The sequence below is a fragment of the Oryza glaberrima genome, chromosome 8, assembly GCF_000147395.1.
Source record: "Oryza glaberrima chromosome 8, OglaRS2, whole genome shotgun sequence".
Taxonomy (NCBI): Eukaryota; Viridiplantae; Streptophyta; class Magnoliopsida; order Poales; family Poaceae; genus Oryza; species Oryza glaberrima.
Window position 1 is genome coordinate 24660558 of NC_068333.1, and position 15904 is coordinate 24676461.

Sequence of the window (15904 nt, forward strand, 5' to 3'; positions counted from 1 at the left end):
AATCCTTGGTACTTAATTTTACAACCAAAATCAAGAGGATTAATTTGAAGCGATGTAGCTCTGATACCATATTGATAACTACTCAAGAACGCACTCGAATCGTGCAACAGACATGATGAATTTCAGTTGTAGCTATGGGCAAATCAATCCGGATCAAGCTAGAGCACCGCCATCGCTAGGTTTAGATACAAGCTGAGTCTGTCATTTCTTTCCCCTTATATAAGCTTAGAGCATGACCGATGTTTAATCCATTATAAGGTCCTATGGATAGACACCCAGTGAGGGTAGCACCCTTCAAAAATTCTTGCAATGTATAGAACTAGTAAATATCTTATAGGTAGGACGCGCTATAAATGGCAATAGGTTCATGGTGGATGTAAAGGCCTCTGAGAGGCGGGCCCATATATTCTCTCTTCTCTATAGCTAGATACTATGATTGTTGACTGGTTCTATATTAAAAATAGTAGGAAAAGTTTCACAATATGTAGGTTAGACTTATTCTTCTCTCTCTCTCTCCCATAGAACCCCTCCAAATATCACATTGTGGATGCTCTTATACATTACCTACTATTTATATATTTTTTTCTCGTCAGATAGGTCGTGATCTATCCATAATTGTGTATTATTACATGACCCATGTCGACCCATAATACTTTAAATTATTGTGTTTTTCCCTACTGCCACGTCTTAGCTCCTCTCCTGCCCTGTCTTCAGCTCGATCAGCAACATCTTCTTTCTTTGATACAACGTCTCCCTCAGACCCAGCATCTCCCTATGGTGGCTAACACATACGTAGACTCTGCAATCATTGGATGCAGTACTCCAATTTTGCCAGCCAATTGCCCACTGCACGTACAGTAGCACATGTGTACATTCTTCTTCTTTCCAAATTGAATTGACCATTATAATACTCCCCCCATCCACAGAAGTTATACATATTACTTTTGTCACCAAGACCGAGGAGAGATTAAATTATCTAGGAGTCACCAAGATCAAGGAGAGATTAAATCATCTTGCATATTACAAAATCAAGGAGTGAATGTAAACATGCCACCAATGAGTATTTAGATGACTCATTGCATTCTAATCAAACATTTAATTTATCACTTCATTTAAGTCTTGGATGCATAAAAACTACAAATAGGAACAACTTATTTGGAAAAGCTCAAATGTGAAATATCTAACTTTTGTGGATGGAGGAAATAGTAATATAGCACATGCAAAATAGTTTGAGATTTGTGGGTTGCTAAATTTCAGTCACATCTTTAAAAATCTCGCTCAAAATTTCCCACCGTGTGATTTATGTCAAGATTTGTGCCCTGACGTCTTCCCCGATGACGTCGGGCTAGTAGCTAGTGTCGTCTCCGGCAGTGCGAGCTGCCAGAGACATGGAATGACAATTGACCGAGGGTACATTGCCGGCGTTCATCTTAGGAGGATGAGTGAGGAAGAGGAGAGGACGGGGCTTGATGATGAGGTAGACTGAAATTTTATGATATTTTTGGTAAAAAATATTCGATAATAGTACATGGGTAGCCGATAGATGGAAACTGAAAACATACATGCAGCTGATATATAATACAACCTCCATCTCAAAAAAGATCAACTTCTAGCAATAAATTAAGATAAGTATAATATTATTTTGGGACGAAGGGTTTGTAAGGGAATCCCAAATGCATGAAGGCGTGGGGCGTGGCGGTATCCAAGGGAGGGAGGAGGTCCATGCTGCATGCATGTAGTGTGAACTGTGAAGCTAGCATGCAGCACGTACCCTAGCTTGTTTGCTTTCCTGCAGGACACAGTCATCTGACAGTCAAATACTGTAGTATTAGGCTATTCCCAACCCAAAGCACTATACATAGTTTCCATAAACTCCACATCATCAAGAAACTAGTACTAGACACTACTCTTTCAATGCAAACACCACTATCCATACTTAAATTTAATGCTACTTATCTCACATGATGTCTTGGATATTGTGTAGAAACTATGTCTCATGCAAGACATGGTTTCCTTCTATTTCTTTATTTATTCACTTACGACATTATTTTTCATTTTAGATGACAACCTATTTAATACTATAGACATCATCTTAACCATTAAGTTGGGAATGGCCTTACCTTGGCGCCACCTGCAGGGACACTGCATCTGCATGGTCGGTTCATGTTACAGCGTACAGGCCTCAATCTCTCTCCGCTATATACACTCTCCTAGCTGGCTAACCCGTGTGTCTGCATGCACTGAATTTTTGTAAATTCGTATGCTAGTACATGGGCAAGAATGCAGAGAAAAGAAACAGATACTAGCTCGATGAATGAATTAATTGGCTGTGCTAAGTTTTGAGTACTTTCTCTGTCTCAAAATATAAACATTTTTAACTATAGATCTGGACAACTGTGTATCTAAATTTATAACTAAAAGTTACTGTACTATATTTTAGAACGGAGGTGGTAACTAGCTAGTCTTTACATAAACGACAGCATAGGCCCGATTAGTTATGATGCTTGGCCTCTCGGAATTACTCCTACACATATAACTCATGAAATTAATAGTGCTGATGCATTTATCTTGAACTCATTTTCACATTCAACTATATATTATACGTACTCTGTTCATTCCATGTTACTACTATGTTTCATATTATAAATCGTTTTAATTTTTTGAGCCAAACTTTATTAGGTTTGACTAATTTTATAAAAAAATATAGCAATATTTTAAATACAAAACAAAAAAATTATCAAAATATATTTAATGTTAGACGTAATGAAACTAATTTGGTGTTATAAGTGTTGCTATATTTTTTTATAAACTTGGTCAAACTTTCAAGAAGTTTGACACTTCAAAAAGTCAAAGCAACTTATAATATGAAACGGAAAAGTGTAAGTTACTTTAGATTTGTTCTAAGTTAAACATATTATTGAAAAAGTAGCAATATCAGGGAGGAGACAAGCCCAGAACAATTAGAGCTTAAATTAGGTCTAAGCTAGTCTCCTTAATCCCTTATAAATCATTTCAAAATTTCATTCAAAGCCTAAAGATTCGACAAATTATGTTGGTTTAGCCTTAGGTTTAATTAATTAGTAAATTCCTGACTCCGCTCCTGGTTCCACCCTCCATCCCTAAATTAAATGAAGCTACTTTTAGTATAGTAATTTGTTCTAAATTGAAGTTATAGTAATTTGTTCACCTGTCATCTCATCTCAACCAATATTAACCATTTTGTGTGTTTAGTTTCTACACCTACGACTTTCTCTCAGTCAATTCACAAACATCTCCCAAATATTTTCAACCACTCTCTTCGTTTCAGGCTATAAGATGTTTTGACTTTGGTCAAAGTCAAACTGCTTCAAGTTTGACTAATTTTATAAAAAATATATATAGTAATATGTATATTACCAAATTAGTTTTATTAAATTAATAATTAAATATATTTTGATAATAAATTTATCTTGGGTCAAAAATATTATTGTTTTTTCTATAAACTTGTTCTAACTTGAAGCAGTTTGATTGTGACCAAAGTTAAAACATTTTATAACCTAAAACGGAGTGAGAACTTTCTTAATTTGTGTGAAGCTGTTCAGGGGTGTTTATATTTTGGGATGAAAGCAATACATTTTTTTTTGTACAAACTTGAAATAAGAGCAGGTACAATAGCAGGCTATAAGCCAGCTATAAACATATTTTAAAGAGATAAAGGAAGAGAGAGAAGAGTAGCTGGCTACAGATCTGTAGCCAGCTGCAGCACGGGCTCCAAGACGCAATGTGTGTATGACAGGTGTAGCCAGCAAGCAACTATTGTATGAATTGGCTATTACATTGATTATAAATGATTTAGAGCTGACAGTGGGATATACTATTAAACTCGCTCTAAGGGGAGTACTAGTGTGCATCAGGCACTGTGGCAGCTACAGGCTACAGCTAGGGCGCGCGTGCATCTGATAATGATGCATGCACACATCAATGCACGGGCGCGCGTCAAGCTTGAGTCACCTCGGGTTTGGTTGGTCGTCGCTCATCAGATACTAGCTCGATCAGTTACTTCAGGCAGCATACTGCACATATGCATGCTAGCTGCTGCGTCTGCATGCTGCCGGCTGGTCCATTCTGCGTTTCTCTTGCTGGCAATGTATGCAAGTGATGATTCAATTTAGTTGGCGTTTTCCCTGTCAGGGGGCCTTTCAATTTGACTGTTAAAATGTCCGGCCGGCGCCCGGGAGGTTAATTAATTAGCATCTCGTCATCTCATCTATTGTATCTCTATCATCTAGTACTTTTTTTTTCTGTTTATTGAAAAAATCGAACTGTGAACAAATTTAGATAAATTCAGATTATCTTATCATTATCATGCATGCATGCTGATGCTGACTGATGCGATTACAGCTAGCCTGCGTCCGTGTTTGTTTGTCTGTGTGTGTAGTGTATTGTTAGCTATTAGCTGCAAGCATTGGTCACGAGACAACACTGATCAGAAGGGGTTAGCTAGCTAGCTAGCAGATCGAGACACACATACAGTAGAGAAACAATGCATGTGAGAAATGGTGAAGGCCTGAAGGGTGGTTTTGACGGCTACCTGGTGGCGCGACGTGAGGTGAGGTCCTCCAATAATTCGTCAGGTCAGAGCAGCAGCAGCAGCACAAACACCGGTACATTCCCACGTCTTGTCCATGCCCTCGTTTCCCGAGCCATCACCCATCCGTGCATGCATCCATGCGTGCTATCTCATTAAAAAAACTTAATTCTGAGAGTGAATGAATCTCAGCATGGTAGATTGAGCTTTTTCTCTGTTTTTTTTTACAGTACGTAAGTTTAATAGTATAACTAACTAATAGCTCTAATTCATCTATAATCAATTTAATAGCTTATTCATACAATAGTTACATATTACACTATTAATACCTGGTCCCACCTGTCATACACATAATGCGTCTTAGAATCCGTGCTATAGCTGGCTACAAATCTATAGTCCGTTGCTCTTCTCTCTCCTTATTTATCTTCTTAAAATATATTTGCAGCTGGCTTATAGCCTGCTATTGTACCTGCTCTAAGTATTAATTTACTCCTCTAGTTTGATGCTAAAATATAGTAGTAGTATCGGCATTAGCAACCTACAAATAAATAAGACATATTCTAATACTCCGAATTTGGATAAGTTGTATTTATAATTTTGATTTAAGTTACTTTGTTATATTTTGGGACGGATTTTAGTATACACTCTCTTCATTCGTCTATTCAGCCATCAGGGCACCAAGAATCACAAGACGATGGCTATAGGTAGGAGTAGTACTGCTGCTGCTGCAGGTTGACATGTTGGTGGTCCGAGACCCGCAGAGGTCAGAGCTCAGGTCGTGTTTGGATACAGAGACTTAAATTTAATCTCTGTATTTAAACATTAATTTAGATTATTAAATATAGACTACTTACAAAATTAATTACATAAATAAAAGCTAATTTGCGAGACAAATTATTTAAGCCTAATTAATCCATAATTAGAGAATGTTTACTGTAGCACTATATAGGCTAATCATGAATTAATTAGGCTCAATAGATTCGTCTCGCGAATTAGTCCAAGATTATGGATGGATTTTATTAATAGTCTACGTTTAATATTTATAATTAGTGTCCAAATATCCGATGTGATAGGGACTTAAAAGTTTTAGTCCCATCTAAACAGGATCTCAGGTCTATCGATGGCTAGCTAAAACAGCCAGTGCACTGTTCTTTTTAGAGCTATGCGCCGTGGTGTGGAGAGAACACTATGCAGGGTTGTCCACTGAACAGTGAACAGTACTACTAGCTAGCCAGCGGTCTAGCTACATTGATCGATCGATATACACTGGTGCTGATCACTTGTGGATGTCAGGTCGGTTTGGTAGAACTCAAACTTCTAAATTTAGATTTAGAAGTTGGATCTCAAGTAAAGTTGTGGAACAGATCAATTAAATCCAGCTTCACCTATTTTATAAAAACACTCTATTTATCTCCACTCTTATTTTAGATGAAGTTGAAATTGTTTGACAAAGCTCCAGTTTCTAGAGTTATGCCAAACAAATTTTTAATATACTACAGAGTACTCGTATAGTATAGTAGGTAGAAAGATTTGCCTCCTCCTGAATGGAAAGGTTTACTTACATATACTTGTACCATATCTGACCCTGCAACAACACCACCTGGCAGCTCATGGATATATATAGTTCGATTCCTACTATACTTACTACTACTACAAACTACGGTATTCCCAAACTGCAGCGTCCTCTCCCTGTCTCTCTCTCTATATATATATCCAATGTTATAGGTACGTACTAATGCCCTGTAGCAAAGCTCATTGAGACATCGACAGAGCCACAGAGGTGATAGCAAAGTTTCACGCATGTATAAATGTTGAAATTAGCTAGGCTGGCTGGCTGGCTTTCTTCTGAGAAGAGAACAAAGCTATCAATTCTTCTGATGATGCCTAGATATGTTTGTGCATCGCAGTGAGCCAGTGATGACGTGATTAAATAATTAAGATGGATAAGAGATAAGACGTAGGTGAGGTGATGATTGAGCCTTTGATGATGCCGGCCGGTACAAATGCTGGTACTAGGAGCCAATGCAGCTGATGAGGTGAGCAACTGCATGCCTCAAAAGACAGAAGAAAGACCACAAAAGGTCTCGTCGACGACAGCAGCTTTCTAGCTCTTTCATTCCCTCGTTCTCTCCTCTTATACTCTCTCAAGTCTCACCTAAAAGATGAATGAATCTGAGCAAGTATAATAGCAGGCTATAAGCCAGCTGCAAACATATTTTAAGGAGATAAATCAGAAGAGAGAAGAGCAGCGGGATACAAATTTGTAGCCAGCTGTAGCACGGACTCCAAGACGCAGTGTGTCTATTACAGGTGGGGCTAGGTATTAATAGTGGAGTATGTAACTATTGTATGAATAAACTATTAGATTGGCTATAGATGAATTGAAGTTAGTAGTTGGCTATACTATTGAACTTGTTCTTAGCCTCTTGTTATTAATTACTCCCTCCATTACATAATATAAGGTACAACCATATTTTTTAGATGTTCCATAATATAAGGCATACATGCATGCATGCCATTAACTATGACAATTCTCCATTAAATTACTACTTTTTTAAATCCTTCACACTCACATTCTCTAACTCTATTGGATGCATGTATTACATTTATTAGGATGATCCAAACTACAAGGTGATAATAACTATTTCTTGGTCTTTGGGTTAAGGGTGGTTGTGCCTCAGGACAGTCCCAATCCTCCACCTAGGATGGTGTCTATGGCATTAACTACATTGTCATGTAGGACTTTTAACTTATGTGTCACTATATTAATTAAGAGAGAGAGTGAAGAGATGAAGAAACTGGGTCTCATGCAAGACACAACTTCAACACGAGAACCTATGCACTAGACACTATCAAGTTTTACATTGGGAGAGAATGGTGTCTTCATAATAGATGAAGGATAAATATGATTGGTAGAGAAGAGAGATGATGTATTTATTAATGGCCCACTTTAAGGAACCATGGGTTGTGGAGTGTAGTTTCTATTGTGATGTTTTATTAACATGGCACCATAGACACTACTTATGGACACTATGGGTTGGGACTGCCCTTATATTTTAGAATAGAGGGAGTAGTAACTAAAATCAAGAATCAACTTTAGTTTGCATATACTCTACTAGGGAACCGGTTTTCTGTAACAGGTCAAGTAGTTAAATTAGAACCATTTACATTTATAATGACCTCATCTATAATGGGATGTTAATTTGACCGTCACCGATGGTGCTGGAAGAGACAACCCATTAAATATGCAAAGTCATGTGTAATGGTTCGTTATTACCATTGAGTTCCAAGCTCTATCCACCATCAGAGTTGGAGCGAGGAAGATAGTCTCGATATAGAATGGGATCAACGGTGATGGTGACTAGAGGAGAAGGTGGTGTCCGTTGGTGGAGGGCTAGAGGATCCCTCCATCAAGTCTTGGGTGACCTCGACGGTGGTGCTGCAAGGGTTTACAAAACCGCACGGTTACCACGCACGGTAATCTTTTTAGTTTTTAAAACCACGGTATGTCTCGCGGTTATGCGGTTACCGCGGGGGTACGGTAACTGCGCCAAAAACGGTAAGGCCGTAAGGGGAACCCTGGGTACTGCTAGACGTGGGCATCACTCGAGATCCGTCGGAGGTAGCCACTTGAAGGCAATGCAACTATGCAGGGACTGCTGGTAATGGTGAACAACTTCCACCAATATACTCTCGACAAAGTCCACCAAGGTGGAGATCCTATACGTGCGTTGGGCGGTGAGAACTAGGTCTTGCGTGAGTGCCGATGGTAGGGATGCTCTGGTGCGGAGGGCTCCGTGTAGAGGTTGTGGCATCAACGACGGGAGACTGGATGGGGTTTGCTATGCGTGGTCATGCGTGAATGTCCTATGTGAGCCCACCTTGTCATGGTTGTCTCGGCCCAAGTTTTGTCGCCATTGGTGGCTGTCACTACCGCTGCCTAGGTCAATGTTGGTATGAGGTCGAGGGACAGAAAAAAAGTAGGAGAGAAATGATGAGAGAGGAGAGATAACATAGAAGGATCCCGGATGTGTTGTGACGGTTTTGGGCTAGATTGATGCACTATAACAAATACCGAGATCTAGATGCGTATTTTCAAATTAATTACATTAACCTAGATGATATAGCGTGATAAATTTAGGAACCGATCGTGTATTTTACTCTTTATTGAATATTGCATGCATGACATCAGTCAAAACTCATTTACCGACAAGAATTTTTTTTACTAAAATAAATTCTGCCTATGTAAGCTTGCTTGTGTGGCAGACAATAGCAAAGCATGCAATTCTTGGTTGAGACTTGAGATGCATGCTTGTCTTTTGTTTTGGAGAACATCCGGCCGGAGTACTTTTACATATGTCATTGGTGTGTGGCCGTGGATTAGTTCAAAAGGGTGAATGTTGATAGCTTTATCTGAAGTCATATACTAGATCAACAACCACCATGCATGCACCCAGAGGCTACCTTTATGCAAACTGAAGTGGATATCATATACCTTAGTCAATCTCATGTTTTTAAGGCTTTCAGCAATAATGTTTGGTGGACTTGAAAATGTCTTATCCATCCATCCCTTTAAGAAAACCATAGAAACTGTGCAATCATACTTGCATGATGTGTGAAACCCTCTGTTTCCGGGAAACTGTGCAAGAACTGCACATAAACTTGGCATAGCTTGATCAACTTGATGAGGACTGTGTCAAAGCTGCTAAAAAATGAATGGTGAAAGAGATATATATCAATAAATATGTAGCTAGTGGTGAAAAGCGATGCAGGCCCGTTTTCTGCCGGGGAGAGAGAAAGAGAGAGAGAGTGATTGTCAGGTAGCTTGTTGATTGAGCTGCATCTGAATTCCGGCGTATACGCATGCATGAAACGCAGCAGAGATGTTCTTCTTGCTGTCTCGCTTGGACTTAACCGCTTGGGCTCACCTGCTCCTGCATCATCTGCATCTGCATACGCAATTATGCATGCATATATATGTTTGCTTAGCTACCATGCATGCATGCAGTATGTTTCAGACTCTTTCAGTTATTAATCCTGCAGATGTTCAGAGAAATGCCATCAGCGGCTCCTTGGCCCACATCCTTTTCAACGTTTAACTGGGGTTTTGCCTCGTAGACCGTGCTATATAATCTTTGTCTATGCGATGTAAATACTGTTAGCTACTCCCTCCACCCCCAACGAATCTGTAGAAGACGCTATCTAGATTCGTTGGACTAGAATATGTCCCATCCAATGCTAAATTGATATATTTTGGGATGGAGTAGTACTCACTATAGCTAGCTTCAGGTTTTACATTACCTTGCTTTGAAAACAGCCACTGCATGCATATGGACATTCATCTAATGAAGTTCAGAACTTTGTGAATTGATGAGTGATGACAGCTTTTCAACTATTCGGACTAGCTTGATACGAAAGTTATATACTCCTATATAACAGCTCTTAAAAGTTCTGTAAACATGTACTCCTACTACTATACAGGTGATCCATGCATGTTTTTTTTTTTTTTGCGGGGAAAAAAGGATCTTCATTACTCAGTCACGGAGTCCTCGCGAACAAGCCGTGAAATAAGGTGATCCATGCATGTTGTATTGGGATTTGGGAATACTCGTGAACTAAATTCATAACAGTAGGACTAATTAACTCAGTTATATATTATGGGTCATTTAGGTTTGTCCTAAGACAAAATCTTTAAATTTAACCAAAACTATAAAAAAAATGTAGCATATTTTTCAACATAAAACAAATATACTACTCCCTCCGTTTCAGATTAGAAGACTTTCTAACGTTGCCCATATCCATATATATGTTATATATATATATATATATATATATATATATATATATATATATATATATATATATATATATATATATATATATATATATATATATATATATTCATTAACATTTACATAAATGTGGACAATACTAGAAAGTCTTATAACCTAACGGAGGAAGTATAAAATATATATTACATGGTAAATTTAAGGACTAACTAATATGTGTGTTATATGTGTTATTATATATTTTATGAATTTAGTCTAACTAAAAAAACTAATTTAGAATAAATTTAAAACGTTTTATAATACAAAACTGACTGTACTTGTCTAACAATGGGGGTCATTTTGTTTGATGAAATATCCTCTGCATTGCTCAGCCTTATATACCTCTACAATGAGCTAGTGGCCAACTCTTGCGTACTGGGCCAAATGCTAAAGGAAAATGTATACTTTGACTCCCTCAACTATCGCCCGAGTATGATTCATGTCCCCTAGCCACAAAACCGGGTATATGGACTCCTCCAACTATTAAAACCGGTGCAAACAATATCACTCGGTGGTTTGGGAGGTGGTTTTGGCTGACATGGCGCCTACGTGGCGGTTTTGACCAAGTCTTTGTCCTACGTGGCGCTTACGTGGCATTAGAATAAAAAAAAATAAAAAAAATATATGGGACCTATATGTCATTCGCAAAAAAAAAAGTATTTTGGGACCCACATGCCATCCTCCTTCTCCTTCCCTTCTTCCTCCCCCTCTCTCTCCCTTATCTCTCTCTTCCCCTTGGGCCTTTCTCTTGGCCGGAGTGCGGGGGAGACGGCAATGGGGAGCGGCGACGGCGGCGGCGGTGGGGAGCGGCGGAGGCGGTCGGGAGCGGGGACGGGTCAAGGACCGTCAGTACCTGCTCGTCCCGGAGGGCACCGACCACCCACCGCACGCCGCGCTGTCCTCCCCCTCCCCATCGCCGCTGCACGTCTTCCACCGCATCCGCGTCGCCGCGTGCGCGCTGCGCGTCCTCCGCAACCTCCAGCCCGCGGGGCAGCGGCAGCCACCATCTGGAGCAAGCTCGGCGACGGCGAGGGGCCGCGGGTGTTGCTCTACTACACGTCGCTTCGCGTCGTCCGCGAGACCTACGAGGATTGTCGCACCGTGCGCGCCATCCTGCGGGGGCTCCGCTCTGCCGTCGACGAGCGAGACCTCCCCATGGACCCGACCTTCCTCCCGGAGCTTGCCGCGCTCCTCCCCCAACGCCGCCACATGACCCTCCCCTAAGTATTTGTCAACGGCCGCCACCTCGCCGCTCCCGACCGCCGCCGCCGCCGCTCCCCGCTGCCACCGCTCCCCTCCGCCTTGTCCCCATCGGCCACCGCTACCGCCGCCGCTCTTGAGTCCTGAGAGAGAGAGAGATAAGGGAGGGAGAGAGAGAGGGGGAGGAAGAAGGGGAGGGAGGATGACACGTGGGTTCCACTTTTTGTGTGAATGACATATGGGTCCCACATATTTTTTATTTTTGTTTTTTATAACCTAGTAGCACGTAAGCGCCACGTAGGACAAAGACCCGGTCAAAACCACCGAGGGATATTGATTGCACCGGTTTTTTGATAGTTGGAGGAGTTGATATACCCGGTTTTGTGGTTGGAGGTCATGAATCATACTTGACGATAGTTGAGGGAGTCAAAGTATACTTTCTCCAATGCTAAATGATGGAGGAAATGGGCCAAGTTCTGTGAGGCCCATGCTTGTAGTCTTGTTTAGCCAGAGGATAAGGGCTTGAAAGGCCAAAAACTAAGAAGGGCCTTTTTGTATGTATCTGCTGTGAAATTGGACCTGAATCCACGTCTAATTTCGACCCATACACTCTTGCGTGGACCAATGTTTTTAGTTTAATTTTCCAACATGGCACCCATAATTTAATAAACCAAATTGACTACGAATAATCTGCCCGTTTAAATGTTTCCTTAATTCCCTCAAAAACAAATAAAGAAAATTCAAAGGAATATTACACTACTACTCCAGTTGAAAATTTCTTTTTAGAGTGGGAGCAAGAGTCCTTCGAACGTTTGATTGAAAAATAGGAGGAGGCCAATGTAAAAGTTTCATTTATAGTAGGGGCCATTATGCTATTTGAGTAATACTCTACTATAGTGACTTATGTACTTTAATGCAATCCTCTCACTTGCTATAAAATTATATAGCACACTAATTTCTAAAGCTTAGCATGCAGAGATGTCATATCATTACTTACTAACAATTATTACATTTAAACATCATGTTATATTATCTATAATTTAATAATTTATTAAATTTTAGAGATTTAAAATATAAGCATATTAAATCATCCCACATAATTCACATAATATTTCAATATATCTCTCCATCATTTTTTTAATATCCTATAAATCTATATAGTTCATCCTCACTTTATTCCATGTTAATTTTCTTTTCTCTCATTAAGTCATATCATATAAATTGGTTTTAGTCCTCAAATGATGAACCTATAGTTCAAATTATCTCTCTTCTTTTTTTTTCTCTCACTAAGCCATATCATCTTAATTTTTTGTAGTTCTTAGATGTATGGTCTAAATTATCTTCCTTGTATTTTTTTCATAAAGCCACATCATCTTACTTTTATATTTGATCCAACGTGGGTGCTGAGTGACTGAGTCCTTCTAATAAGAGATGGAAGGGAGAAGAAGAGGGATATGAGGAATAGTGGGGGTTGGGTGCGGTGCGGGGGCTGAAGGAGGAAGAAGGAGATGAGTCTCCCTATAATCTAGTTCGAGATCCCTATTTGGAGATAGGGTGTACGTGTGTCTGGTTTGAACAACGTTTCTAAAAATTTTGAAAAATTTTGGAAAATGAAAAGGGCCAGAAAATGGTATAGGACCAATTTGGCAAAAACGCTAATACGCGACTAGTCGCGCGCGTCCCTTCCCGCGCGACGAGCCACGTGGTGCGCGCGGAGAGGGGACAGCGGACTGCGCGCGGAGGAGTTAGGTTGCGTTTTTTTCCCGGTTTTCTTTATTCGTTAGTTTCTTCCGTTCTTCTGTTTTTTTGTCCAGTTTTCTCGTTTCTCTACGTTGGTTTCTTCCGTCTTTGTTCGGTTTTTTCTCTCCCTTTTCGGTTTTTCAGTAGCAAGTTTGTATACACACGTGTACAAAGTTTGTATACATACATGTATATATTTTGCACGTATATAAAGTTTGTATATGCACGTGTACAAAGTTTGTATACGCATATACAAACTTTATATACGCACGTGTACAAAGTTTGTATATGTACGTGTATAAAGTTTATATACATGTTTATATTTTTACATACATATATAAAGTTTGTATACTCCCGTATACAGAGTTTATATACGTCGTGTATAAAGTTTATATATATGCACGTATACAAAGTTTGTATACGCATGTATACAAAGTTTATATACGTATAAATGTACATATATGGCAACGTATCCTATGCACACGGGCATATAGCTGCACTCATGTACACGCTCGTTCCGAGCCCTTCGATCAAGATCCTGCGGCTAACTCTCCAAGCGTTGCATTTTTACACTTTACCGCCCGCCTCCTCCACTAAGTTTTGCAAAACACCCCTCCACAATTCTCATCTTTCCTCGAGCAGTCCATATTACCAAAAAAAAATGGTTAATTGGATCCATGCCATTACAACTTTATGAAATTAAAAAAATACCACTACTATTCACCATATCAGCTATATGCCACTGAAAACTTCTAAAATTGAAAACATGCCACTGCCGTCCCTTTTTCCATCTCCTATCTCACGCTGTCTCGTTTCCCCCGTCAGATGTGGCGTCATCTCACACCATCTCCCTCTTCTTTCTTCCTGCGAGCTCGGCGGCCACGGCGAGCGCTCGCGGGTTGAGGAGGTCGGCGTCGGCAGCGCGCGGGACTTGCTCCAATCCCCACCGCCTCTACTGACATCGTCGTCCTCGTCTTCCTCCTCCACCAGACGCCGCGCAATGCCGCCGGTCGCCGCCGCCGGGCTGGCCCCCGCTGCCGCGCGCAGCTGCTCGAAGAAGACCACCTGCATGACGACGCGGAGCGGGAGGCGATTGTTCTGCGCCGCGTGGATGCACGCCTCCTTGGACAGCTTCTTCACGTCCATCAAGCTTGAGATCTTCCGATCCTCTTCTCCGCCTTCGGCACGTTCGGATGCAACTGACAAGTGACAGCAGATTGCAATATGTTCATGTCAAAAATAATAGTTTAGAAATCATATACAAAATATATTAGTAGTTTATACTTAACATGGTGGATGAAAATATACATCAACATGTACAATAAAGCAAATTCAAGAACCAAAAAAGATGAAAAATGATCACTGTTTTGCATCATGGTCATTGTCAAGCAAATATACCTTGAGAAAGACATCAATGTCGGTGTACAGTCCATCATGGGTTGCTCTTGCTGCATCACGCAAGGAGGTCGGAGAGGAAGACAGCGACGCCCGCGGGGGAGTAGAGGAGGGAGCGGAGGAGGTCGCGGAGGTGCGGGAGCGTGCGGCGGACGACGATGAGGATGCGGGCGCTGCGCGTGGACACCACGCTCGCCGGCTTCGACGGCCTCCGCATCCGCCGGGCCAACCATTTGTTCCTCTTCTTCGGCGAGGAGGTCGACGCCAGCGGCCGCCACCTTCCCCCGGGCTCGCTCCTCGTGCTCCACCGCGGCAGGAGAGCGTCGGGGAGTGGAAGTCGCGGGCCGACGGCCAACGCTGGCCGTAAGCCACGTTCGAGCTCGCCGGAGATGACGATGACGACGACGACGGCGACGAGGAGGAGTTCCTCCCCCTGGAGAAACGCGACGATGACGAAGACGACGACTTCATGGTTGCCGACATCTCCCCGCCCCCGTCGCGCCACAGCTGCTACATGCCCGGCCGGCGCAGCGTGGCGCCGCCGCCGTCACACATGGCGACGCCGCCGTGCTCGACGATGCGCCGGGCAAGCTCAGTCTCGGGAGCTGCCGCCGCCGCCGTCGTCCTCCACGCCGTCCGCGACGGGAGTGCTCGGGAGCTGCCGCTGGCGTCGCCGCCGCTGTCCTTTTGCAGTTGGAGGGAGAGAGAAAGGGAGATTGAAACGATTAAACGTGGGAAGGAGACGGCGTGAGAGGGGGGAGTGGAATCTAATCCCTCGATATCCCTCGTGTATCTTTTTTTCTTTTAAATTCGATGTAAATAGTTGTAAAAAATTCTGAAAAAAATTGATAATGTAGAGTATAATGATACCTACTAGTCCATCAAAATTCAAGTTCAAATTTGATCTACACATCGAGAAAAAAAAAGACAAATTTAGATATAAACAGTACGCTACTATTCATACGCTGAATTTATCTTTTTTATATCTCGACGTGTGAGTTGAGTTTGGACTTAAGATTTTGTGGAGTTGTATATATGTGTTGTATGAATGTTGTCAATTTTTTCTAGATTTTTTCATAACCGTTTAGATAGGTTTTAAGCAAACGAGGGAACATCCCCTCGAGGGATTAGAATAGTTTCCCGTGAGAGAGGGGATGGAAAAAGGGACGGCAAT